At 43.3% G+C, this 25669-nt stretch overlaps 1 protein-coding gene across 26 annotated transcripts in view; it reads left to right on the top strand.

The window, feature by feature from the left end:
- ESRRG (estrogen related receptor gamma) overlaps positions 1–25669 on the top strand; it is a 407888-nt gene that overhangs the window by 105434 nt on the left and 276785 nt on the right. For 3 of the 26 annotated variants that reach the window (XM_054194173.1, XM_054194184.1, XM_054194193.1), the window contains exon 1: positions 6816–25669. The exons of the other annotated variants lie outside the window; for them this stretch is intronic. The gene's annotated coding sequence lies outside the window, so the exon portion shown is untranslated. Of the gene's footprint in view, positions 1–6815 lie in introns of those variants that run through there. 26 annotated transcript variants of the gene reach the window in all.

Consider the following 25669-nt stretch of genomic DNA (forward strand, 5'->3'; position numbering starts at 1 on the left):
TGGGCACACATGCCATTCAGCTGAACTACTCTAGTGTCCAATACCTTGGAGAAATTGCCAAGTATTTCCTCTGATGCCATGCTAGTGTCACCCACGCTCGCTCGGTGTTCCTCTCCGCCTGCTAACGGCGCTTAGGCTACGGAGCAGTTTGAGTGCCGACAGCCAGAGCGGGATCAGGCCAGGCCTTTCCAGCTGGGAGAGCAGAGCACCATCAGGGGCATGTCCACATGAGTAGGTGCAGATGGACTGGAGAGGACTGAACGTGGTTTGGCTCTAGTTTGGAAGCCACGGAGCTATGGCTGTCATCAGGCTAATACTCTTATTGTGTATTATTAGTAGCGTTGGATCTAGAAGCTCCAGTAGGAAGATTGATCTGTCAGGAGTGTGACAGATATTTGCATATTTACTGTCCTCTCTTACCTCCCGTAAATTGAGTACTGTCTCCAGTAAAGTAAGCATTGTAATGACAAATAATCTGATTTTCAAAGAAAATTTTGCTTTGAGAAATGGAGTGATGGAGCCAGTTCTGTGTATTTCTCCTCCGCCCCTCTGGAAACAGATCTCTGGTGGTCTTTATTAAGAAAACCGTAGCATTTAGGGGGGCAACATAGAGACATCAGTTCATTGTTTCTGAGGTGTTACAATCTAGGCAGAAAGAGGACAATGCAAGAAGGAAGCTTCAAACAGTAATACCAAAAAAAAAGCCTGCCAGCGCAAGGCATACAATTGCATATTTGGCTATCTACAGTGTCCTGTACTCTGAGCAGTTCCTCTGACCAATGTGGTGCACGTTGGTTGTGCGACAATGTGTAAGAGGTTTTTCAAGTGATGGTGAATGCATATGCATTTTTATACGAGTGACCGTAATATTTGGAAACATTTTTCCATGTGGCGCAAAGTTTGCAAGCAGAATTTAGAGATTATTCAAATTGCCTCTTTATGTGCCATGAGAACAGGTAAAAAATACATTTGGTGATGGGAAAAGCTTAAAACCAGCACAGTATCTCACTTTGCATGTTAATACAGTCTTTTGCCATAGAGGGAAATCAAAGACTTGCTGAAGGCATGGCATACTAAGGTATATCTATCTATTAGTGTGTGCTTAACTCTGTTGCCTGGGAGCTTTTATTAAATGCAATGGCCAGGAAAATTGACCTCACATTTTGGTTTTTTTCTTTTGGGGTTGGATCCTGACTCACACCACATACATGTATAAAGCTGGCAATTTACTGATTTATCAATGAAAAAAGCACTTAGTTGAAAAAAGGGGAAAACCTTGCAATAACATCATTGGGCTTTGAAATATAAGCTGCATCAGAGGATATGAGTGTGTTATTGGGTGTAATAGGGACCCTTTTATCCGTGAATGTAATGCCATATAACGAATTTCTTGAGACAAAGTAAAACCAGTTTCTCTGATGGCTGGACTCTCCGGTTATAAAACGCTATTGCAAGCATTCTGTTTAGGAAGGGAAGTTAAAAGCCTCTCAGGGGTACCTAGAAAATGCTGATCCTGAATGTATAAATGGACACATTTTAATCCTTAAGTTATTAATTATTACTCGTGATTAATTGTAATTATTTTATTACTACTGCAAACCCTTGGGTCAAATCGCACACCGAAGTCGGTAAGAAATTTGCTGAAGAATCTCTTGGTTTGGTATGTTATCATTATTATATCGAATATTGGACATTATCAGTTGCACTAAAGACACCAACTGCTATCATGCCATCAAATTACAGGATATATTTGGGTTGCAGGCGTAACTCCATTTCTTTCAGTGTCATCAGATATAACTGTAAATTTAATGCACAAAGGGAAGGGGAAATAATCCCTTCACCCACGAAGACATAAATTAAATGTTACCTCCCGCTAAAAAATGTAACCCTAAATGAACCTCATGTACAGGCAAGTTCAATGCATACATTTAGTACACAGGCACTGTTCAAGGGGATGGCAAGTACTTTCAGATTAGTCTCTTTTATTGAGGATTTTCCAGTGGAAAAGCTTGGCACCCCCCTCCCGCTGGCCAGCCCTACCTGCATAAAGGCAGTGTCTCTCTCTCTCTCCTCAAGTAACCAGAAGAATCTTTTTCTTCTGACCATATAGCTTGTAATATACATAAAAGCAGAATTTGCTTTGATCCTGACGGCGAAACGTTTATTTTTAAACTCAGGCTGGGCGATTGTCCAGCAATGCGCTTTCCTTTGCGTCCTGCCCTGGGTTTCAGCTCCGCAGCCCGGCCGGGCGCAGCCGGACCTGCTGCAAGAGGGACCTGCCTTGATGGGTCCTGCTGAGCTCCCTCCCTCCCTCTCCCCCCATTCCTCCTTCTCCTCTGGTTTTGAAATTCAAATTGAATGCAATTTTCAGCTCATTTGAGCCAGAATATACTCTTGCTGAGCTTCAGTGGCTCTTAAATTCAAACTCGCAGGAGAAAACAGATATCATCTGTCACCGAGGGTGGGAACGGGTGTCCTCCCCGCATTTTATTCATGGGAGGCAGGGCTGCACTGACTAATTCCAGGATTTCTGACTAATCACTCACTGGCAAACTAATCAGCTAATCGATGCAACTGGTTTCTTGGAGTTTGGTCTCTTTTTGCAGGGTTTTTTCTATTTCTCCAGCCTATTTACTATTTATATTTAATGTCCTAGAAGTGCCCTAGCTGGAAGGCCTGTGTTCCCATCTGACTGTACCTGCTTGTTTCTGCTCTCGTTGTCTCCATCACAGACTATTCCCTTTAAAGAACTACAGATCGAAACACCCAAAATCGAGAGGAGAGGAGAGGAGAGGAGAGGAGAGGGAAAGGGAGAGGAGAGGAGAGGGAGAGTAGAGGGAGAGGAGAGGAGAGGAGAGGGAGAGGGAGAGGGAGAGGAGAGGAGAGGAGAGAACTTCAAAAGAAGCCTAAAAAATGGAAGGAGGGGGAAAGGGAGAAAATTTGTAAAGCTTTAGTTGTTATGTCATCATTTTTAGGACTGTGTACATCTATGGGGTATATACCATAGCTACCTAATGTATGAAAGCTGTTTCATATAAGCACATGTGCCAGTATCTTATGAGTCACCTCATGGGAGCTGGGAGTCCTGCTTAAAAGTAAAAAACTACAACTCGGTATTTTGCCTTACTGCCTTTTATATATATATATGTACATATGTACATACAATTTTTGAAATATAAAAAGACTCTTGCAAAGAGGACCAGCTCCTGCTTTTGTTGCACTCCTTTACAAACCCCTCTCTCATTTGGTGAAAATAACATTGGTTTGGAGGTGGGCAAACTACGTTCAAAAGGAAGTGTTGCAAGAAACAGCAATTTGGTAGGTGTAAGGGCAAAACTAAAGTACAGTCTGTGCTAGTAGAGAAAATAGGTTACTTAATCTAACAGCATGATAGCATTTTAATGCTGCTCTGAGCAACATCAGCTTGTTACTGGCAAAAATCCACAACCTGAATTTTTGTTGTAGCAAAACCTACATGCCATAAAGGAAGTCAGAAATAGACGGGACATCTGCAAATGGTGAGAACATATTAAAGTAAGAGTGGAAATAATTTCAAACACCATGCTGGTCCCTCGATAGTTTTATATGCTCTAAAGCTTTGACATATTACTAAACCTGGCTTAGAGTTGGAAACCTAGTATTCTGCAGTTTTCTTGTACTAGGCAAGTATTCTGCAGTTGTTCCTTGTACTAGGCAAGGTTTTGCAGACAATTTGGGCTGGATCTTGTAAACAGTTTTATATTTGGTATGTTAACGTCACCCAGGGAAAACAAGCTGTAATTCCATTATTACTTTATCAGATGCTTGAAGATTTTTTCTGCTAGCACGTTCCCTCCTTCTGTCTGATGGCATAAAACATTACTCAGCAAAATAAAGATGCTTAATAACCTTGTGCAAATAAACTGAAATGGAACTTTGTGACAATATTCAGTTGTCACTTTGGGCATATTAAGTACTTCCAGTTTAGTGTCTTGTAACCCTTAAAACAATACATTTTTGATGTAGGCTGAGTCAAAGCAATGACACTGGCCTGTGCAGACAGCCGGCCAGTTCGCGATAGCCAGAGACAGATGCCTTGCAGAGAAGCCAGCGTGCTTTAGTGGCAGGACTTGTGTATTTTAGATTAGAGAGTCACTGGCAAATAGCAGGGATGAGAAAAGAGGGTACCGGTAGCACGTGTTAGGAATAGCCCAGGCTCACCTTTGGGGCTGGGCCCCTTCATAGCACAGGCACCTGTGCTATGGGACCTGTATCTGGATCACCGTGGGGTTTGGAGAGGTGACAGGCACACGACTGCCAGGGTAGCAGGAATTGATTTCCATTGGTCTTTATGGTTGTAAATGCTAGCCCTGATGCATTTACAGTTTCTGAAGCAGGGGATTTTGGAACCTCTTTTTTAATTAGGCAATTAAATTCAGGTTAAGCCCTGTTTCAGGCGCCTCGGTGCCTCTCTGAATCTTCCCCTTTGTCTCCAGCGGCTCTGTTAGACGTTGACACTGACCTGCAAAGCTGGTACTACAAGTCCTTATAAAGAAATCTGATATTCCTATGGAAGTTATGATGATGTATGTAAATCAGCTGCCATATCCACACTGTCACCTCTTCGGCTGAAAAAGAAGGGCAAATCATTTCGTTGGTAGCTGCTGAAACCGTCAGCTGCACTGTCATTAATACTCTACCCTCTTTCCTGGAAACTCAATATGTCAGCTACCTGATGTACCCTTCCTCTTCCAAGAATACATCTCTCCATTCCTTCAAATTCTTCTCGAGCTGGGACCTCCCATCTGTCAGTTTATTGTTCTTCTTCTGGCCCATTAGTTTTTCCTCCCATTCTTTTTTTGTAGCCTCATGTGTTTTTTATAGAGCTTTATCATGTGCTAATGACCAGACTATCTGAGCTCCTTCCAGGAGCATATAAAGCGATGTGTCCAACTGCTATTGTGCCTTTCTCCTCTTCTTTATTGTGGGGAGAACGGTGCAGGTGAAGCATGAGGTTTTGAGGTTTTTTATGTTGCTGTGATATATACACCTACACCGTCATGACCCTGGTCACCCTCTGCCTATAAGGCATCCCCTGGACTACCCTGTTTGGACTTTGGTGCTGGATCTGTTCCTCAGGGAACTGCACAGATTTATTTTGCTGCTCTCAGGGAAAAGACTCTCTGTGCAGTGTCACTTCTCTAAAGCAGGTCTTCCTAGTCCCTCTCTGCAGATGCCATTGCTGAACTTTCTTGTTCCACACCTCCTACTCTGTCCTGCTGCTTAACCCTGGCAGTCCCAGAGACCTTCTGTCATTAGTCCCTTCGTCTATAATTTATCCTTCAGGGGCCACAAGGCAGCTGAAGCACTTGCGCGCAAACTTCATCCTGGGTTTTGTATAATAAAAAGTATTTTGCTTTGCAGCAGTACAAGAGCCAAAGAAATCCAGGTGAAATAAGAAGTGCTTGCCTCCTTGCTTTGGTGGATCTCCTGGATCTCACCCCTCCCTGGCACTTACTCGCCTTTCAGCCCCCAGCCATCTTCCTTGGTTTGTGCTTGGCCCGTATGTGAAGCTTTCTGTTGCAGAAGGAAGCAAAACTCTGGCTGATGTCAATGGACATTGGGAACAACAAAATTTTAAATTAAATCGATTCTCTGAAACTCACCTTTTTGTTGTAGCAGATATTCCTGTACAGCTATTAAAAGTAGCAGTTGCACCTGTAAATTTTCCATGTGAGTAGACCCTTGTGCGCCTGAGGAATCCTGTTAGAGATTTCCACAGGAAGAAGAAATGACTGGATTGCAAGTCAAAAAACTCCTAAAATTGTTGTCCTATCCTATAAAAAACCTGTTGGTGTGTCTATGGGAGTTTTGCATATATAGGTGTGTTATCCATAGAGAAAAAGATGCGGTTTATGATGTCTCCTAAATAACAGATTACTTGTGCTATTCAGAGGTCACTGGGTGACTTGCAATTCCTGCTTGATTATAACATGCTCAATAGAGATCACAGTTTCAAATGAATAAATAACTGCCAATGAAACTGTGGGTGTTTGTGGTATTGAACCTATAATCAGGCTTTTGCATTTTAATTTTGTATCTACTTTTAAGAATACATATGTTATTCCTTCTGATTGGTTGTTGTTATTCTTTATCATTCTTTGTATATTTTTTGTTTATTTCTTTCTTTCTTTACTGTGCTTCAAGAAATTCAGTAGTGTAAGATCAGAACAGTTCTCTGAAGTTATCTTTAAAACTCCTATTGACTTTACCAGCGTAAGCGGTCATGCTAGGGAGTCTGAGAATGTGGTCTTACAGCACACACAGCATCTGATTCCTAAATTGCAACCCTCATCAAGTCAACTATTTCCCAGAGTCACGTTTTGTTCCATCCTGGCACAAGCCATACTGGGACGACAAGCTGTATCACCAAAGAGGCATGACACGAGCCTTGTGTGTATTTTCACCAGCCTTTGTATTGCCATGGCAACAATAGTTTTAATTACGGAGATCCAAAACAATAACTTGTATATCAGATGGGGCTCAGTTGTCCCTGTGGACAAAACTCTGATTAGCCATTGGAGAAAAGCTTTGTATCTCGGTTTCCCTCCCAGGCTGGATTTTTTTCTCTGCTTTAAGAGACAGCTGCTGTGCTCACGGTGTCATCATGGAGGGGCTGCCGGACGGTGGCCCGGCGGGAGATGAAGTGACCCTCCTGTCTCAGGGGCAGCCTGGCACCGTGCTGGTTCATGTGTTTAAGAACAGTCCTCTCACTAAAGGACCGCTCTTGGCTTCCCTTTAAACCGCTGGAGATCTGCATATTTGGAAGAGTCTAGTAATCGGCCTTGACAATGTTCAAGATTGTGCTTGGGGGACAAACAAGGAGCTCCACTTCAGCAGTAGGGATGAAAATTCACAAAGCCCATCCACATCCAGCTGTGACGTGGGAAATAAATGTGTTTGTGTGGTAGGATGCAGGTCAGGAGTGGCTTTCTTCACAGTGACAAGGGTGTTGTTTAAGTCACTTGGCCAAGACGGGGCGTGTGAGGGCCGTGACCGAAATGTCTATGTTACTCAGGGAGCTCATACTGAGAAAGAAAAAGATTGGATTATGTAAATCAGTGTCTTTTTTTTTTTAATATAAGTGAACACATGGACTTCTAATGTGTTCATTTCCTATTTTGGATGAATAGTGGCCCTTAGTGGTTATGGTAAGGCTGGTTCTGGGTTTGTGAACTTCCTGGCGGTGTTTGAAGAGCAGAGAGGTTGGTGAGGAGATGGGATATCACATAACTTACAGGACATCATGTAACTTTGTCTGGATCTTCTCTGACACGCCAACACTCTCGTTGTACGTTTTCCTGATTGCAGGTCTGAGGCAGCTTAGTCAGGAGATTATGGCCAGAGATCATGAAATCACTGAGAATAAGAGTTGAAAGATCAGACTGTTAACTAGAAATTCAATTATTCAAATGTGGTTCCAGAATGCAGGGGGCTCAGCAAGCATGTGGGCTAATATTTAGACTTGCTGAATCTCTAATCTCACTCCTTGCAGTGTTACAACAGCTTTTTTTACAACACAAAACCCGGAGCAAGTATTTCATTGGCAACTGTATTGTTGATTCACTTACTCTTTTTGAAATTTAAGAAGTCCTGCCTCTAAGATTGTGATTTTGGAATTTGGGATCATAAATTAAGCCCTTTTAAGAAAGAAAATAAGAAGTTTGCTGTTGTTTTTAATAAGATTTTATGGTAAGTATGGCAACGGTAAGTCTGTCAGTCGCGGCTTTGCTGCACATGTGTAACTCTGTGCTTTGAGACCCTTGAAATGTCTGTTTTTAGGACATCAGCAGGGGGCTAATGAAAAGGCTTTGTTGATTTTAACGAATTGCAAGCCACTGTAGCCAAAATAAATATAATCTGCTTTTTGGATTAGTTGTCACACATGATTTTACCTACTAACAGTGATTAAAGAACCCTGGTGGACCAGAAGCATAGCTGCTCTCTGGTGACTCTTGCTAAAATAGCAATAAACAGAAGTAAATAAAGACTTAGGGCATTAGTTATCTTTAATAAACAGTGACACTGCATATAATGTTGGGGGGAGACTTCAGAAACCTGCATCGTGTACAGCAGTGTCGCTCTTTCTAGCACAGAGAGCACTGGTCATGTTAGGTGGCTGGAGATGATGGCATCACCGAGCCGCTTGACTTGCGTTACTGACCTGCAGTCCCTCTTCGAGAGCTGCTCACCCAACTGGACACTTTGTGGAGACCTTCATCCCTCAGCCATCTTCATCCAGCAGCAGACATCGGAAACAAAGTTGAAAATGTCCCAAACTAGAGGGATTACAACAGGAAAATCAAGGGAGCGTTAATTGCTTGTCTAATTATGCAACCTCCGAACCACTGTAATTCCATCCAGTTAATGAATGGGGGGCTGGTGCTGGTCTCTCTTACCTTAGTCTTTGTATGCTGATAAAAAGAATTACTTGCCCCTGCTGACATCTTTTATCCCTGATATTTTCCCAGTAATCAAGTATGGGTGTGTTTCCTGATCCCTTCACGTTTGTTGTGAGAGGCAACAATTACAGTTGATGGTATTGTACTACTCCTTTGGACTTGCTGTTGCTTTTAATCAGTGGATAGAAGAAACAAAACAAACGAAAGCGTGTTCTCTCTTCTGAGAGGGAATTATTGCTGCAGTACTGCATGGTGGGAACAAACGTAGGATCTCTTCTAGGGGGAAAAACACCTTCCTCGGAGTGGCAGGCAATGGAGGAGTTTCCCAACAGGAACATGGAAAGTCAGGGCTTTTGAAATTAAAAAAAAATCAGGGGATAGCAAAACATGAGAAAGATTACTTTAGGGAAAAATCTTACTGAAACAGGGAGAGGGTCTGAGCTTTCTAACGAGTCTTTAACTTGCATTCATCTGTCCTTAACTGTACACCCCTGGAAGGCACACGGCACTGTTCTACAGGGAGTTTATCTTTTACATGACAGCTAGAAAACTTCAAATTAATCAAGCAAACATCCTCTGGCTTTTTTAGAACTGTATAAGTCTTTTTTGATGGATGGAGTCAAATTCTCGCTTGGTGTTTTCAGTGAAATTGTGCAACAGTTACAATACGCTTCTGCCTTTACAGTCTAAGGAAAAAATACTTTGATATCATGCTCAGGAAGGGAGTAAGACCCACCAAGGACCCTTCTTTCTCTTGGCTGGCAGTCATTAGGAGTTTGGAGACTTGCCCGATGGTGTAATTCAAGTCTTGACTGCATATCTTATTGGTTAAAAATAGGAGCCAACTCCAGCTCATCAGTTTTGCTAAGAAACTATTGATTGTGATTAGCAAGCTTAAAAATAATTACCTTGTGTGTTCATTGCTATCTTTGGACATACTCTCATATTCCTGCTCTTATAGAAAGTATTGAGCAGCACAGTCGGGCGATTTGATGACTAAGGTGTTACATTGTGTGGGGGGAGAAGGGTATTGAGCACTTCTTAATTGTTCTGTCTCCTGGTGATTAAACAAACACGCAACACCTATGCAGGGGAGAAAACCCAGTGGCCTTACTGAAGGGTACAAAACAAGCCATCCACGACCCCCTTGTTCCCAATGGGACTCAGCCATATACCCAGTCCTTCCCAGTTTCAGTCGTCACCGTCACCACTCAGCTCTTCTTCGGCAGGAGCCACAAGCCCACCGTGCACCACAGGTGCTGTGCCCTGGGGAGGAGGAAAACACTGATTTGTTTAGCACCTGGGGAAGGGGGGATGAGTTTCACCTGGCTTTTAACACCTAAGTAAAAGCCTGACGGTGCCAATCCGTACCTGGCAGTGAGTTGATCCTGAATATCTGACTTAGTTAACGATACCTGAAAGCCTGTCTGTCTCTGGAAGTTGTTGTTCCTGTAGTGGGGCCGGTTGCAGCAAGCAGCTGAATGTTTGTTACTTGCAGCACGGTGTATTCAAGTGAACCGGCATCCGCTTCAGTCTGCTCAAGCCCGGGCTGCCTGCTGAGCGTGTGAGAAGAGCTACCTATACCTGTCAGGCTCCTAATGCAGGTCAGTGGCCACTGCAGGGGGCCGCCTTCCCCAGGCTTTAACTCTTGAGCACCCTTAGAAAAGCTGATTTCTTGCCATGTTGTTCCCCTCTGTTGAGAGAGCCTGGGAAGAGTAACTTTGCCATTTAAGTTTGGTGTTAGAAGTTGGATGATGAAAATGCCGTTTGTGTGATGCTATGCCTGCAGGATCTCCCCACCTTGTTCTTTAGGTTTCATAGCCCCATTAACGTCTCAGTGATTTCAAACCATAATAATCCCTAAGGCCTAGGGTTTGGTTTTGCATTTTAAATTTATGTTTCTCCTAGAGTTTAGCTCTTGTATTGATTTGGTGCGTACTAGGGTTAACCTCAGTAGGTACCAGAAGTGCTGGCGGGGACATGCACGATAACATTGGTTAGAATATTAATCATACCGGTGTTTTGTAAGCATGGATGCTTGTTGTGGGGATGTGTGTATCAAACCGAAGTCTCATCACACAACCGGGTAGTGACCTGTGGGCAGGGTGTAGGCAAGCTCTTTGGGCTTCTCACAAGTCATGAACACATGCATATGTGTTTGTGTGTCCAGGAGGGGGATTTGTCCCAGTTTTTTGTCTGTTAATGGCAGCTTTTGAAATTCAGAGTTGGAATTTACCGGGGACAAAAATCATGTTTTAAGGCATTTGCTGGTGCAATGGTCTTCATACCAGCACAGCTGGGAGAGGTGAGTGCTCCATCACACCAATATAACTGTGCCTCATATAGGTTTTAGGTTTTGCGTTGCTTCAAGAATGTAGTAAAATGAAATGTGAGGCTTCAGTATGTTAGCAAGGAAACTAGGGGTACGTTTGCTTTCATCTGCGCTCTGGTGTGTGGCGGAGGAGGAGTTGCAGGTGGACTGCAGCTGCAGCTCTGAGCAGAAACGGGGCTGGAGCAGGAGCTCTGTGGGGGTGGCTGAGGAGCTGGTGAGCCTGGTGGGAAGGTGCAGCTCTCTTCCCCTTGCTGCCCTGCAAGGGATGCTACAACAACCCCGAGGAAGATCTAGGCTGGCTGAGCAGGTGATGGTATGGAAAAAAAAAAAACACTTCACTGACAGGAGTTTCTGGCAGCAGCTTTATGCACTAAAGGTATTGTCATATGCTTTTTAAGACTTTCCAAGTGACTCTAAATCTGTATACTGCAGTAACTTCTCTATACATACTTGTGTAAATTCTCAATAGACTCATACACAAACCCCATGTATTTCTAAACAATTTGCTTCAAAAATATTTGGGCTGAGTGAGAAATATTACTGGAAGAGCTATTTTTTCCCCCTGTGTTGAAAGGGGCTTAGTCTTGAGCCCTTAAATTCAGCAGCCTTTATTAGCGTGATTCCAGGACTTGCAAGGATTTTTGTAAGAGTTTGAAACACTTAAAAAACATATTTTTCACATTTAAAAACAAACGATACAACTGTAAAATTTGATCTATTGGGCTGTACCAGAGCTACAAGTGAGTGTTGTATTGCTTTCCTGTGGTTTGAGAACCTTTTCCTTCACCCAGGAGACTGCCACATATTTTTTCATGTCTGCCTGTCTTGGTCGCAGCTCCTTACGTAGTTGCAACTACTGCAGTTTCTGAATGTTTCACAACACTTCTGGGAGAATATTATTACCTTAAACGTATCACTGGCTCGTGAATACTGAGTGCCTTTCTTCATCACCGATGAACTTTGACAAAGCTTTTGATACTTTTTGGAAAGAAGGGCATATTTTGGAGGAAGTTTCAAATATAACAAGAGCGACTGCAGATTTCGCACAACAACAGGGAACTCTGGGCTGAAATCCATTAGGTCTTGACCACGGAGAAGGTGGGCTAGCCAGAAGTCCCTCGTTTACTTTATTTGCCATGTGAATATAACCGTTATACAGCCTATTGGCTAATCAAGCAACTTTTGATCTTACATAATCACTTTTTGTATTATATTTAACACTGTTCTTGACAGAAGTGGTGAGAAACAGGGAGCAATACTTCTACTTGGGGCTCAGAGCCAACTACAGCTACTCGTCTTGCAATAATTTGAATTACGGCAAACACATGGGAAGAGTAAAATGAAGATGCAGGGTCAAAAAAATAATCACAAGGGAGGTTTCTTGAGGATAATTTTATTAAAAGTTCATGTTTGAAGTGATGTCATTCTTTTCATTCTCTGTATTCAGTTGCCTTTCTGAAGCTTGGCATAGCTATTCTGATGTGCAGCAAAAATATTACATCAAAGGTGAACGTTTGAATCCTGGCTGAAAAATGAAAAAAAGAGGGCGGTGGGACATGGAGCAGGGGGAAGAACCCCCAAATGACTAAGAGTTCTTAAAAGTAAGATGTAAAAGAAAATAATCATTTCTCTCCCCTGACAAATAGTTCAAAAAGTAGCCCACAGTTTGGATCTGGTATGTCACATTGCATACAAATGAAGAAACTGTCACCATCAGTTTCCTTTGAAACCTTTTGATCTTATCTTCTGTAGTAAAGGGCATGTGACTTGATCAGGGCTTCTCCTCTCTGATACGTAGTCAGGGTCCTGATGTACTGAAATATCTGTGACAGGTTTCTCCACCTGATATGATTATTTTTTTTGCTTTCCCTTCAGTGCCTTTGTGTGTGGAGGGTATGGTTCACCCTTCCCTCTCCATCCAGGAGAACTAGGTTCCCCATTTGGCAATTTCCCGATGATCCTGTGTGTTACGGCTTAGTCAGTAGTAGTCTTACACCTGTTTTCTCTCCGCTTGCCAGGCTGACTTTTTTCTAGTAAGAACAGGAAAGTGGCATTACAGTATTTTGTAAAGACACAAAGGACACACAACTCTTGCAAGAAGTAATGGGAAGTATATTCTGATAATTAATTAAGTATTGTTTTGTTACAGAGTACCTCTAAATGGATAATTTGAATATGTGTGGTCAGTAGTGGAAGGAAAAGATTTTTACAGACCTCTAATACTTAGTCTTTAAAAAGCATAGTTTCTGTGAGGTGTTTGTTTTTAATATGAGCTATATTAGTTAATGATGTGCTTTATTTTATTAATGTTTTGTGAACTAGTGAAGTCAAGGAAACTTTTCCCGAAGGGCTAAACTCTGCTACTGGGGCAATCAATGGCAAAACTATCTTTGACTTTTGTATGCGAGGCTGTGCTGTGAGGGAGAGTTGAAGTGGGAAGTAAGCCCCAGGAGGTCTCACTGGGCTCCTCTTTTCAGAGTAAAGCCCAGAACAAAATATCTTTGGGTCCATGTGTTGACACCGCTGGGCTTTGCTGCTAAGCTCCTGGTGGAGGATGCCCTTGCTCTGGTGGTCACCCCAGAGTGGCTTCAGCCCCTGCTGCAGCTGGAAGAACTAATTTGCAAAATTTGTAAGGCTTGCAGCAGAGACAAAGAAAGCTTATACTGATTTTCTTTTTTTCTTCCGTTTTTCTAAGGTAAGCAGTGATTGAGGTGTCCAGGAATTGTCTCTACCCAAAGTCGCTAATTAAAAAAAGTGCTGGAGTTATTGAGTGCAAAGCCTTGTTTAAATGGGTGAAAGTTAATGGCCAGTGTTTGCACAGGAGGTCAAACTGGGTGATCTCCTCTAGCCTACAGCCAATTAACCCCTGAATATGCGGTGCTGCCTTGCCCTGCAGCCTCGCAGATGGGGAGCTGTCTAAGAGAAACCCTAAGATTTCCTGGTCCATAGGAGTGACTGGCCTGGCTGCAGGCTGCCCGCTCGAGCAGGCTCTGCTCTGTTTGGGTTTCCGCTCAGCTTCTGTCACCAGCATGTCCCCATTACAAGTAACGAGCTGATTGAGGCTGGAAGAAAGCCTGAAGCATGCCAGCTCGTCTGGGAGGTGCAGCTGGGTAAAGTGCAGCAGCAAGTCATTTGCAGTGCTGGTACTGAAAGCATTTTCACAGAGCAATTTTGTTCTTCAGTGATTTTAACGCCGCTAGCAATTAGATGTGTTTACACGGTAAGTGTTCCTCTACACGGTGAGGTGGCTTGCGTGCACTGTTCCTCAGAGCTGGAAAAAGGTGGTTGTTGGCTGCTTGTACAGAAGGGTCTCTTTTGGAGTCTTTCATCCCAATCTTTTGGGAGAACCAGAATATGTTGGACTGGTCCAGCAGCATGTTCCCTTGTCCCTGAAGTTCCTCAGCTCTTAGCTTCTGGTTTTGCAGAGTAGGAGGGCATATCAGGATGTCCTGCTGGGGCCCAAATATGTGCTTAGGATGTTTTTCTCCTTGGCTAGCAAGAAAAGGTAGCAAAGCTGACTTGACTTCGTTCTATCAGAATAATTTGGCTTTTCCTGTGTCTGTGCTTTTTCACTTATGTCACAGAATCACAGAATGGTTCGGGTTGGAAGGGACCTTAAAGATCATCTAGTTCCAACCCCCCTGCCATGGGCAGGGACACCTCCCACCAGACCAGGCTGCTCAAAGCCCCATCCAGCCTGGTCTTGAACACCTCCAGGGATGGGGCAGCCACAGCTTCCCTGGGCAATCTGTTCCAGTGCCTCACCACCCTCACAGGAAAGAATTTCTTCCTGATTTCCAATCTAAATCTACCCTCTTTCAGTTTGAAGCTGTTACCCCCTGTCCTATCATTACAATCCCTGATAAAGAATCCCTCCCCAGCTTTCCTTTAGGTACTGGAAGGCTGCTATAAGGTCTCCTTGGAGCCTTCTCTTCTCCAGGCTGAACAACCCCAAGTCTCTCAGCCTGTCCTCTTAGCAGAGATGCTCCAGCCCTTTGATCGTCTTCATGGCCCTCCGCTGGACCAGCTCCAACAGGTCCATGTCCTTCTTGTGCTGAGGACTCCAGAGCTGGACGCAGTACTCCAGGTGGGGTCTCAGCAGAGCAGAGTAGAGGGGCAGAATCACCTCCCCCGACCTGCTGGTCATGCTTCTTTTGATACAGCCCAGGATGTGGTTGGCTTTCTGGGCTGCAAGTGCATATTGCAGGCTCATGTTGAGCTTCTTGTCCACCAGCACCCCCAAGTCCTTCTCTTGTCATCTGTTGTGTGAGGAGTAAGAGCTGGTATTGAATAGTGGTGCCTGAAAAGCGATGGGTTTGGATGCTAAGTGGAGCTGAGAGTCCTAATTACTGGAATCTTGGAAGGCAGATGGCACCCAAATCAAAATGGATTTATCTGTTAACACAAACGCAGGTCAGATGTCCTAACTACCAACATGGGTGAAAAATCAGTCTTCCCAATGCTTCACAGGACTACTGGTTCAATATATTCTGGATGCTTCAGTCCTGGAGTGTAAATGGCCAAGGACAGAAAAACCAGAGGGTTTCTTCCTTCTGTACCATCTGGAGATGTTTGCAGTCTCCCCAGCACCATTTATCTGGATGGGGTAGGCAGCAGCCAGCTGCCAAGCAAGGAGGCCTGCTGGTAGTGCTGAGGGCTGGAAGAAAGATTCAGATGTGGCTGGAGATAACAGGATTCCATTGCAACCCCCCTCTTCCCTGGCTAGTGGGAGAAGGATGGTGGGGACCCGACGGACTCACCATTTTCCCCACTGAGGAGTGAGGATGTGGGGGAATATGATGCTTAACGCTCAGCAGGAAGGCTTAGGAGATCCAGAAAACCACCCATTTGCTTTCAAGGCTTACTCTGCAATCAGCATAATTTCTCACAAGGATGGGATTTTACTGTAGAACAGAAGGTTGGGGAATGGAGTGTTTGCAAAGGGAAAAATAATTATATTTATGGACTGGGAATCTGTGACCTTTTTGGACCTGATCACCTATCTCTGTCTGCTTTGCATACAGGAGGCAAGTTATTGGATAGTTTAAAATGTTGGCTATTTTATAATAATAATAATAACAATTTAAAGATTTTCCCAGCTGTTGGAGGATGCAATTTTTCTTTCATAGGCCATTATGTATGCAAGACCAATTGGTAAACTGCAATGTACTGTTCTGTAATTATTCTCCCCTGTAGCTTTAATGAGGAGATCTGCGTGCAGTTTGATGGGAGAATACACTCTGCCGACAGCTACATCGAAAATCAAGACAGGTGTAATCCGCTTACTGTAGTCTGCGAATCCTCACCATGTGGCTATGTTATCTCTAGTGCATGTTTATAGAAAGATGCTTGTAAAAGGATTTAATTTAATGGAATAATGGTAACTGACACTATGAAAATGACGGGGCTCAAATAATATGGTGAGCAGAGTCATATAAATACTAAAGTAGATGATTTAAAAACCCGCTATGTTACGTCATTCAGTTAATATTGTATAAAAGGAAAATACAAATTAAGCCATGTTATGTACTAAAAGAAAACGCGTTCCTTATTACTAACCTAGTCTTAGAGCAGAATTTTGAGAAAACTTATCATTATGGAGTATGCACTTAGAGATACGTGCTCAGCCCTGCGGTTGCACTCGCGTGGGCAGATGTGCATGGCTGTCGCTGGAGCTCTGTGCGGGCGCGCTTCCAGGACTGGAGTCCTAAGCGCAGAATATCTTTTAGAAGGCAGATACTCTGCTGAGCCATAGCCAAAAGCTGCAGCTTTCTCTCAGGTGGAAGAATAGTTGTGTGATGAAAGGACAGGTTGAGCCTTCATTTAGAAACCCACTCTGTTTGTGGTAGGGAAGCTTCAAGACGTTCGCACATGATGTGCCTCTGTTTCCTTACCTGCATGGTAATGATAATAATAAACTTGGTAGAAAAGCAGCCCAAATAACTTACCATTTTTGAAGCCTATTGGGAAAAGGGAGCATCTCCTTGCTAGCAGCAGTTACACAAGATTTTTCATTTGGAAAGATAAAATTATTTAGGCAGAACTGTGAATCTAGTTCCTCTCTTCAGATCCCGAAAGAAATAATACCTGGTCGCTCTCCGTGGATGTGATTTATTAATTATCAGTCATTCTTAATCACCTGATACTGACATATATCTAACACACTGGAGAGTTTAATATCTGAAAGAATACTTACCATGATTTTTCTCAGCAGTCCATTTTTAAGTGCTGGGAGAGATAATGTGATGCCAGCACTTTGATATTGTGTTTCTCATCCTGTATGACTCTGTCCTTGAATACAGAGTGTGACTGCACAGAGGATGGCAAAAAGTTTCTAGCAAGAGCTATGGTAAGTGTCACCATGCTCCTCACTGAATTGTTTGAAAGCCTTTGGCTTACAGAATTTGGACATCTTGTGACACTTAGTGGTTTTTTGGTTGGTGTTTTTTTTTTTTTTTTTTTTGTTACTTAAGCTTTTTGGTGTTAAGGTGAATGTATCTGATTTATTGTCCATACCAAGGATAGTGAAAGTGCATGATCAGACATGCTATGTTACTGCATCAGGTAAAGTGTATTTAAAAAAAAAAAAAAGACAAACCCAAAATACTGAAAAGCACTTCTGTTGGGGAAAGATAGGGGCTGGATGGGAGTTGAGCGTTGCTGTTAATTGTTCTTATTATGCTGATCTTGCTCAGATTTTGAGTCTAGTGATTGCACTGACAAAGGAGCAGCCTTGATTTCTGCACATATGTTATAGTTACTTGTAAAACTGGGCTCACAGATTGCTCTAAAGCTTTTACTGTTCCTGCAGAACATTTCTGTAGTTCCAGCAGTTTGATCGCAAATGCGGCATCTCTCTCCTAATGCTGTGCAGGTTGATAAAACAGTTGCCGAGCTGGAGTCCCTAAAGAAATTATTAATTATCTGGTTAATGTGCATCAGGCTGTGGGAGTGTGAGATTAATCACCAGTGCTGGGATGAGTTGCTGAAGTGGATTTTGGTTTTTCGTCTCCTGTCACTTGGTAATGGCTTTTCCTTCCTTCACCATCAGGTGAACAGGTGCGGAGATGCTGTATTTTCATTTTCCTGTAGTCGGTAACAGCCGGTGACCAGGAGATGCCTTTTTCTCAGTCCTGCTGCATGAGCAGTTTACAACATGGAGCGCTACCTGCCTCGGATGTTCCAGCTGCGGGAGATGCTCCTACAGCATGGCACTGACCTGAGCTTTCACAGATAAACACATTTGAACACAGGCACTCGGGGAGGGGGTGCCAGGGAGAAGCGTTGGGCTGAGCTGGGGGTAGCTTTTCTGTATTCCCCAGGTCTCAAAGTGGTTGACTTATATTTGGATGTGGAATTGCAACTTGACTCCGATTTTGAATATATTTACTGTACTTGGAACTTTTCAGTAAGTGACCATTCAGCATGCCTCCTTTGTTTAATGTAACAAAAGAAAAATGTACTACTTTATTGGAAAGATACAGAAGAAGGTTCTTCTTGCTCCGTCTTCAGTGGTACCATCCTTAAAGCCAATGGACTGCATAAATATTCAGCCACGGGAGAATGAGTCAGACTCCTTTCTGGATCAGTTGGGACATTCGGGTGCAGCACTTGTCCTGTCCTGCTACCTGCTGTTAACCATCAGCAGTTGCATCAGAAATTGTTCAGTGGAGCCCTAATGATCTTCCAGAGGTCCCTACTGGATTACACACACTTGCACCACACAGTGCACTGATGAAAAAATGGAGGAGTAATTTGTCTTTTAAATTTTACAGTCGTGTTGCTCCATGAACTTTGTACACGAAACCGTAACAGCTCTGTCTCAGTCAGGACCATTGGCTGGAAGAGTCTTTTGTTTTAGTGACCACTAGTGAGGGGAGGAAGGAAGGTGAGGTGGAAGGAACTACCTTGTACGCATCTAAAGCAGACAGTTTGCCTGAGGCCAGGGGAGCATCTTCCAGTTAAGAAGGGAAGAAGCTGTAGACAACAGCACAACAATTGTTCCAGTAATATGTGCTGAGGGACAGACGTAGAGAGCGAGTCTCTGTATTTATAAAGTCTAGTCATTTGGATGACTTTATCGTCTCTAACAGAAGTGTTGTTTCTCCTTGAGGAAGTTCTGTAAATGACCACAGCTATTGAGGCTGAGATGCATGGCACTTGGGACTGCAGACCTGTTTTTAACCTTCTACATTACTATGTTGCATCAAGCTTTTTTAATGATGTGCGTGTGTAGGTATTGGCCTTCATCAGCTTACGGGTTTTGTTTCTTCTTGGCTGAACTAGTGGGGTTTCTGTCCCTGGTGAACTGAACGTTTTTTATTACCTTGTCACTTCAAGCAGGCAGAGATGCACTTGTATTTGAGATTGCATTGCACTATATTGTTGAGCTTTTGCTGTCCGTGTTGTACTACCCTGAAACCCTCTTCAGCTAAAGGTGTTGCCTTGGGAGGGGAGGAGAGAGGTATGCAGGTTTTAGAGAATTTGCTTTTCATAATAGCTACGTGCTCCAGTCTGGGATCCCGGAGCACCCTCATGATGACATAAACATCCATTTGTTTAGCAAGTTATGGCGTAACTTCACATTAAATGTAGATGACCCATTTGTGTTTGAAACCCCCTAACCAGCCAGTCAGCATGGCAGCAGAGGGGTTTTAAATGTTAAGCAGTCTTCGGGACTTCAAGCTGAGTATTTGCATCAGAGTTGTTTGGGTTTCTGCTCCTTGTAGAGCTTCCTGAGCTTGTTGTGATAAGTAAAACCAAGTTTACTCTGTTAAGCTCAGCAGTTTCCAGCACCGAAGAGATAACAGGGGGAAAATAAGACCTTTAGGACACTAGAAATAAACTTCTGTCTGTATGGGGATGCGGGTTCTTTTTTATAACTTTATTTGATGATGATGTTTGTGTGACCGTGCACACAGGTGTGCTTGCCCACAGTGGCGTACGGAAGTGATGCAAAAGGAGTATAAAACGTGGTAAATGTGTGAACCATAAAGACAGTAACTCACCAGCCTCTTCCGTAGCTGTTGATCTCTGGTGCTTAAAAATAAGTAGAATAACAGATTTTCAGATGAGTAAATTGTGCAAATCCATGCCTAATTTACATGTACGATCACCTTGACTGCTTGTACAAATCAGGTAATTGCGCATGCAAATAGCTAATTAACACAATTAGCCGATCTGCTGATGCAGTCTCAGGATCTGTAAGTGCATACTAGCCATGTAGTTATCATGTATCTGCAAACTGATTGTACAAAAAAAAAAAATCTAAGCTCTGGTAATGATTAGCAGGTGTGGGGAGTTGCTTTTTTAAATATCACAGTTCTTTGGCTTTAAGAAGAGTCTGATGGGGATCGCAACTGTTATTGCAGTTGGGATACGAAATCACTTAGGTTTATTAGAAAAATTTCCCTTCAAAGTAGCAAGCTGGCATTGCTGCCGAAGCACTTTCCCAGCACTGCCACCCATGGCAGGCTGGCCGGTCCGGTGGCACGAAGGCTGCAGCCATGCCCACCTCGTACAAATTGTTCCCTGTGAGCACAGGCCCACGCTAGTTTAGCCCTATGGCTTCATTAAAGTACTTGTGAACAATTCTTGTTAAATACCTACTTATTACTATTTTTAGATAATGAAAACATTTCAGATTTTAAAGCCACCTACCTCCTTCCACCTTGGTAGAAAAGAATGTACTCAAAAAAGATTTAAAGGGCGAGTCTCCTGGCTTTATCTGTTCGTCCAACTTGGAGATCTCTTCCTTAGCATTTGACTGCTAAGCAAAAATATTCATGCAAGTCTAAACATGCAAATTGTCAAAGTTTTGCAACTGCATCAACAAACACTAAGTACAAGTCCAGGGACTTCAGAAATGTGTTTCTTCCATTTTTGTTTTTTTTTTTTGTTTTTAATAGCTGTTATGGGGGGACGGGCGTCCTTCATCATAGTAATTATTTATACCTTCAAAGCAAACACAATGTGAACCTGCGATCAGTTCCTACAAATAATTTAATATCAGCATTTGTGGCTTGAAGTTGAGTCTACGCAAAAGTAAATAACAGCATAATCTTCTGAAGGCAGAAGATTTCTTGAACTTCCTCTTTAGAAACGTTTCCTAGTTATGAAATCGAAAACTTAAACCTGTGTATTAGATTTGTGACCTAGCTAATATCCCAATTGCTCTCTGAATTTCCTTTTTTACAGGTGTAGTTTTATTTTAAAACAAAGATGAAATATGCCAATAGTACATAACTGCCAGGATTCAAATCCTAGCAGGAGGTTTGTGTCCAAGACAACACCAGTGTGTTCTCTTTCATATGCTTACATTTCTCACATAGATGGTTGTGGTATGTAGCATTTTCCTTACTCGGGGGACTTCAAAACCCATTGAAAATTAGATGCTGATTGTGCGGGGATTGTGTTGGCAAAAGGAGAACCTTGTTACGTGCTCCATGGTAGCGCTCCCATGTCCTTAAAATCCCCTCTGTGAAGGGAATTAAATGTGGCCAGGAAAGCTGAGATATGTCTTTAAAAAAACTGCTGTGGAATGTCTTACTGTCATCTAGGTGGCCACCAGATGAAGACCCAAGAGACTTCAATGCAAGACCTTGTGTGAAGAAGCCTATTTCTGGTAGAGCAGTATCCATCTAGTGGTAGCTGGGTGCAGAGTCGGGAGAGAGAATGTCAGACCTGGTGTGGTCATGAAGTCTCCCTCCTAAGGGTCAGGGTACAGAGAAAGCCCTCAAACATGGACAGAAAATCGATTTAAAGGCACATTTTTAAGAAAGCAGGATGAAGAGTGAAGTAGTGGAGATTTCTTGTCTGCAAAGTACGCTGTGAACAAGCGTAAAACCCATAGAGAGCCTCCTTTTTTTATCAAGCTGTGTAGTGGCGCTATTGGAGGTGGGAATTAAAAACAAAAACCAACCAACCAAAAAAAAAAAAACAGAACCAACCAGCCAAAACAAAAAAACCGAACCGATTAAAAAAAAAAAACAACCCTACACCCAAAACAACCCTCAAACCAAAAAACCAACCACGAACCAAACAAACAGAGAAAGGAAGTCGGGGCTTGGATGCTAAGTTAGCGTGCTGATACCTGAGAGCACATCCAGCCCGTGGCTTGCTCTTATCAGCTTCAGTGTCCGAGCCCTGGGAACAGACGGGAAGAGCTGGGGCCCTGCTAGTGTGTGCACCGGCTCTTCCCCGCTTCCAGCCTGTGCCTTGCAACTTAAAGATGCAAAATTCATTGAATGACAAATGATGATTAGTGGGGAGCTGAGGCCTATCTGCCACAAAAGGGAGCTGGGGAGGACGCCTGCCGACTTTATTTCTGGCCATGTCAGGCTTTTACCGCTGCTGCCCGCTTAGTCTTTAAAGGAACAGTGGCAGCTGTTTGTGAAACATTTTATTTAAAACTTTGTTTTGACAAAAGCATCAGCTTTTAAGATTTTGTAACTCAGTGAATCTTAACATTTAAAAAATAATTGGCTGTAAAAATCTTTTCCATCGTCGATCAGCCAAATTTTCCCATTGACCTGGAATTAAAAACTAATGGGAAATAAGAAAGCAACAAGAAAAATAAGTGGTCTGTTCTTAAAGGCCAAACTGAGTGAGACTGGGGAGAAACAAAACTGAAATTAACTGAAAATAAGGCAAACAAAGCTGCTGGAGCTCTTTATGTTGGGATAGCTCAAACCCCACTTTTACCGAGTCTCAGAACTGCTTGCAGATTTGGGGCCGAAGGCTATAACATGCTTAAGTGTCTTATAGGCATGTGGTGTTTTTCCTTCTGGCCTGACACTAGCTGTGGGCTACACAGTGCCAGACAGAAAAAGAGAGAGCCATTTATTGAACTGTTTAGCAGTGGGAAGGGCAGAGATCATACTTAGCTACAGTGATGACGTTTACACCTTCAGTTAGTTGAAATGCTGTTAATATCCACGAATACAGGGTTAATGCTTTCTCTGAAACCGTAGGAATTACCCGACTGTTATTTTAAGAGCGTGCACTTTTTTTTAGATGATCTGTGTCCTATTGAATTCAGAGGGAAAACTTCTACCTGTGATGGGATAAAGTTTCCCCTCCCTGCTATGTTTCATTAAAGGACTGAAGGAAAAAGGCAGTTTTTACGTGCTCTAGAACGCCTTGTGGGCTTCTTTCAGAAAGGGTACACCTGCCAAGCAGAGAAGCAACACCTTTTCCTAGGCATCTCACTTGGAAGGTCCTAAAAGCTGATATTATTTTTTCTCCAGTTACTCATAGACATTAAATACACTGAAAATGCAGTGTTGATGCAAGTGCGAAATTGCTGCGATATGCAGATGACTTCTCTCCTTGCCCTTTCCTGTGGAGGACCGTAGTACCAGCCAGGGAGATGGCTGATTGCCTTTGCCTGATCAAGGGATGTCTGAGGAGCAGCTCATGGTTGAAATCCTCTAAAATGGCATTGATGACTGTGAAGAGGAGGAACCTGCACGAAGAGTTGGTAATCGCAGTTTGTCTTAAAATATGTGCTGGCAGTCACACCCTCTAGCCTGAGATTCAGGAGCCTGCTTGAAATCTCTCACGTTGTGATGTCCACAAAGCATGATCTCCGTTATCTCTAGGTGATTAGAGGACTGTATTCCCTTCTGGAAAAAAAAAAATATCCTCCTCCTAGATATTTGCACCTTTTGTCTTGTAGCCCACAGCCATTTGGTGTCCCTGGACCTGAAGCCAGTAGCACTTAGGCTAATTTGGTTCATACAGCAGGGAGGAGCGTGTGCAGGCCTCAGCAGTGTGAGTATCCGTGAGCATCTTGCCCTGGGTCCCAGGCAGTTTTAAGTCCCATTTGAAATCCTGGGTGTTTATCTTTCAGTTTCTTTGTGGCTGGGCCTTGCTTGGGTGTCTTTATTAAAGTCCTGTAACGAAAACTGTGATGAGTGGCTCTGTGCCTCCGGCACAACGGACAAGGTTAACTCCCCCCCCCCCCCCCCCAAAATAATCTAGTGGAGTCACAGACCAATGTGCAGGGACTTCAAGCAATAGTTTGTTCGTCTCGGTCGTTTGGGGTTTATTGGGGTTCTATCAACTGAAACCCGTCAAAATCCAGCGCTCTACAGCCAGTGCAGGGTTTGTGCTCCAGGCAGGTTTTCACGTGGGCTGGTCTGGAATGGTTACTCGGACTTCCCCACAACTTTCCAGTCGCATGACTGGTCTCGTGAGTGCACGTTTGACTTCATTCTTGCCTTTCCCATCGGGTCTCCGTTTACAATGCAAACAAAAGGCTACTCAAGCTGTTTCCTTTGTGGGGGGATGAGAGAAGCAGAAACATGTGAGAGATGGTAATTGTTCTTCGGTGTGATGGTACCGGGGACAATGTGGTGATACCCCCTAGCACTTCTTGATCCCTATTTCCATGAAATGTAGGCTGTTCCACCCTTCTGAAAACAAAGGAAATGTGCCTTGGAACAGACAAAGGAAAAAGAATTGTGTTTTGTCATGCAGTGCCTTTATTTACAGAGTTTATTCTGGGAGCCTCAAAGCATCGCTAACTGTATCAGAAACTTGGTACACAATGACTTACTTTTCCCAGTGAATCAACAAGCATATTGTATTGACATTTAAGTTTTGAGGTCTTTGTATATTCCCGGTGCAGGAATGAAGCTCCCAGATCAGCTACTGCTGGTGAGGAGACGTAGATGCATTATTAGGGATAACGTGGTTTATCTCCTCTGACACTTTTCTGATATCTCTTGATCATTAAGGTCTGGATTAAGTGGGAAAAAACATTACTTGCACGGATGTTATGTAGCTTATGCCTCAGATCTTTTATGAGAGAGTTTGGGTGCTTAATGTCTTCTAATTCAAAAAGAAAAATCAAAGTGTTGTGTACAGCTTCCTTCTGTCAGGTGCCGGGATGAGGGTTAGGTGAGTGCATAACAGAAACGCGGATATTTGAAAGTCACATTTCCAGCTGCATTGAATACGATCGTAGATAAAACACACTGAAGAGGAAGGGGCTGTTTGGGGATGCTTTTACATTTACTTAGTGGGTTTAATTAAGTTGTTCAAGGTGTACTACTCCATGTCACTCTTGGGAGAGCAGTCACCTGCATTTTCTTCCCCCTGAGCTTGCATCATGACATTTTTGTGAAGCGCTGCTGGGTCAGGAGCTCGCTGTACGTTCATCCCCAGCATGGGGAAGAGGTGGCTCTCTGGCAGTGGCGTCGGCAGCCTTGCACAGATGAGAGAAGGTTCTTGGCAGCTGGCAGGTTGGAAGGGAGTAGGGAAAGTAGGTCTGTATGTGTCTGGCTGCCCAAAAAACCATACTGATCTTCAGAGAAATGTATTGTTTTTCGATATTTTGTTCCAAATCCCTACTCCACTGAAAATGTAGCTGTTATTTATAATTAATAAATTAATGGCCTTCATCCTGAACCTGTAACAGAATGCAGAAATCAAACGTTTCCGTCTTTCAGTCTTGAAGTGCCAACTTGTGTTTCACAGCAACTCAACAGGCATTTCTGGTACTCCTGAGCTGATGAAAGATCAGGCAGGCTATTGCATTGCTTCTCTGTGATAGCATGGTACTATTGAAACACCTGTCCTAGGGACTAATGTATTTAGCAGCCTGATGCCCCCTAACTGGGGCGGTCCTTTATTTATCCTAGTTTGTTCCTCTTCAGCAGTTTTGATCTGAGCATTACGAAAAGTGGACTTCACCCTGTGAAGCTGTTACCGTAACCATTTATGGATGGAGAACTGAGGCTCAGATAAATTACGACTTCCAAAGGTTACCTCGCATGCCAGTAGCACAAACAAGGGTCTGTGCATTGTTTCCCGGACTGCTACTTTTTCCACACTTTCTTTAACCACGTGGGAAGAAATTCATCCCTACACAGGGTCTAGCACAACTTAG

The sequence above is a fragment of the Rissa tridactyla genome, chromosome 3 (assembly GCF_028500815.1).
Source record: "Rissa tridactyla isolate bRisTri1 chromosome 3, bRisTri1.patW.cur.20221130, whole genome shotgun sequence".
Taxonomy (NCBI): Eukaryota; Metazoa; Chordata; class Aves; order Charadriiformes; family Laridae; genus Rissa; species Rissa tridactyla.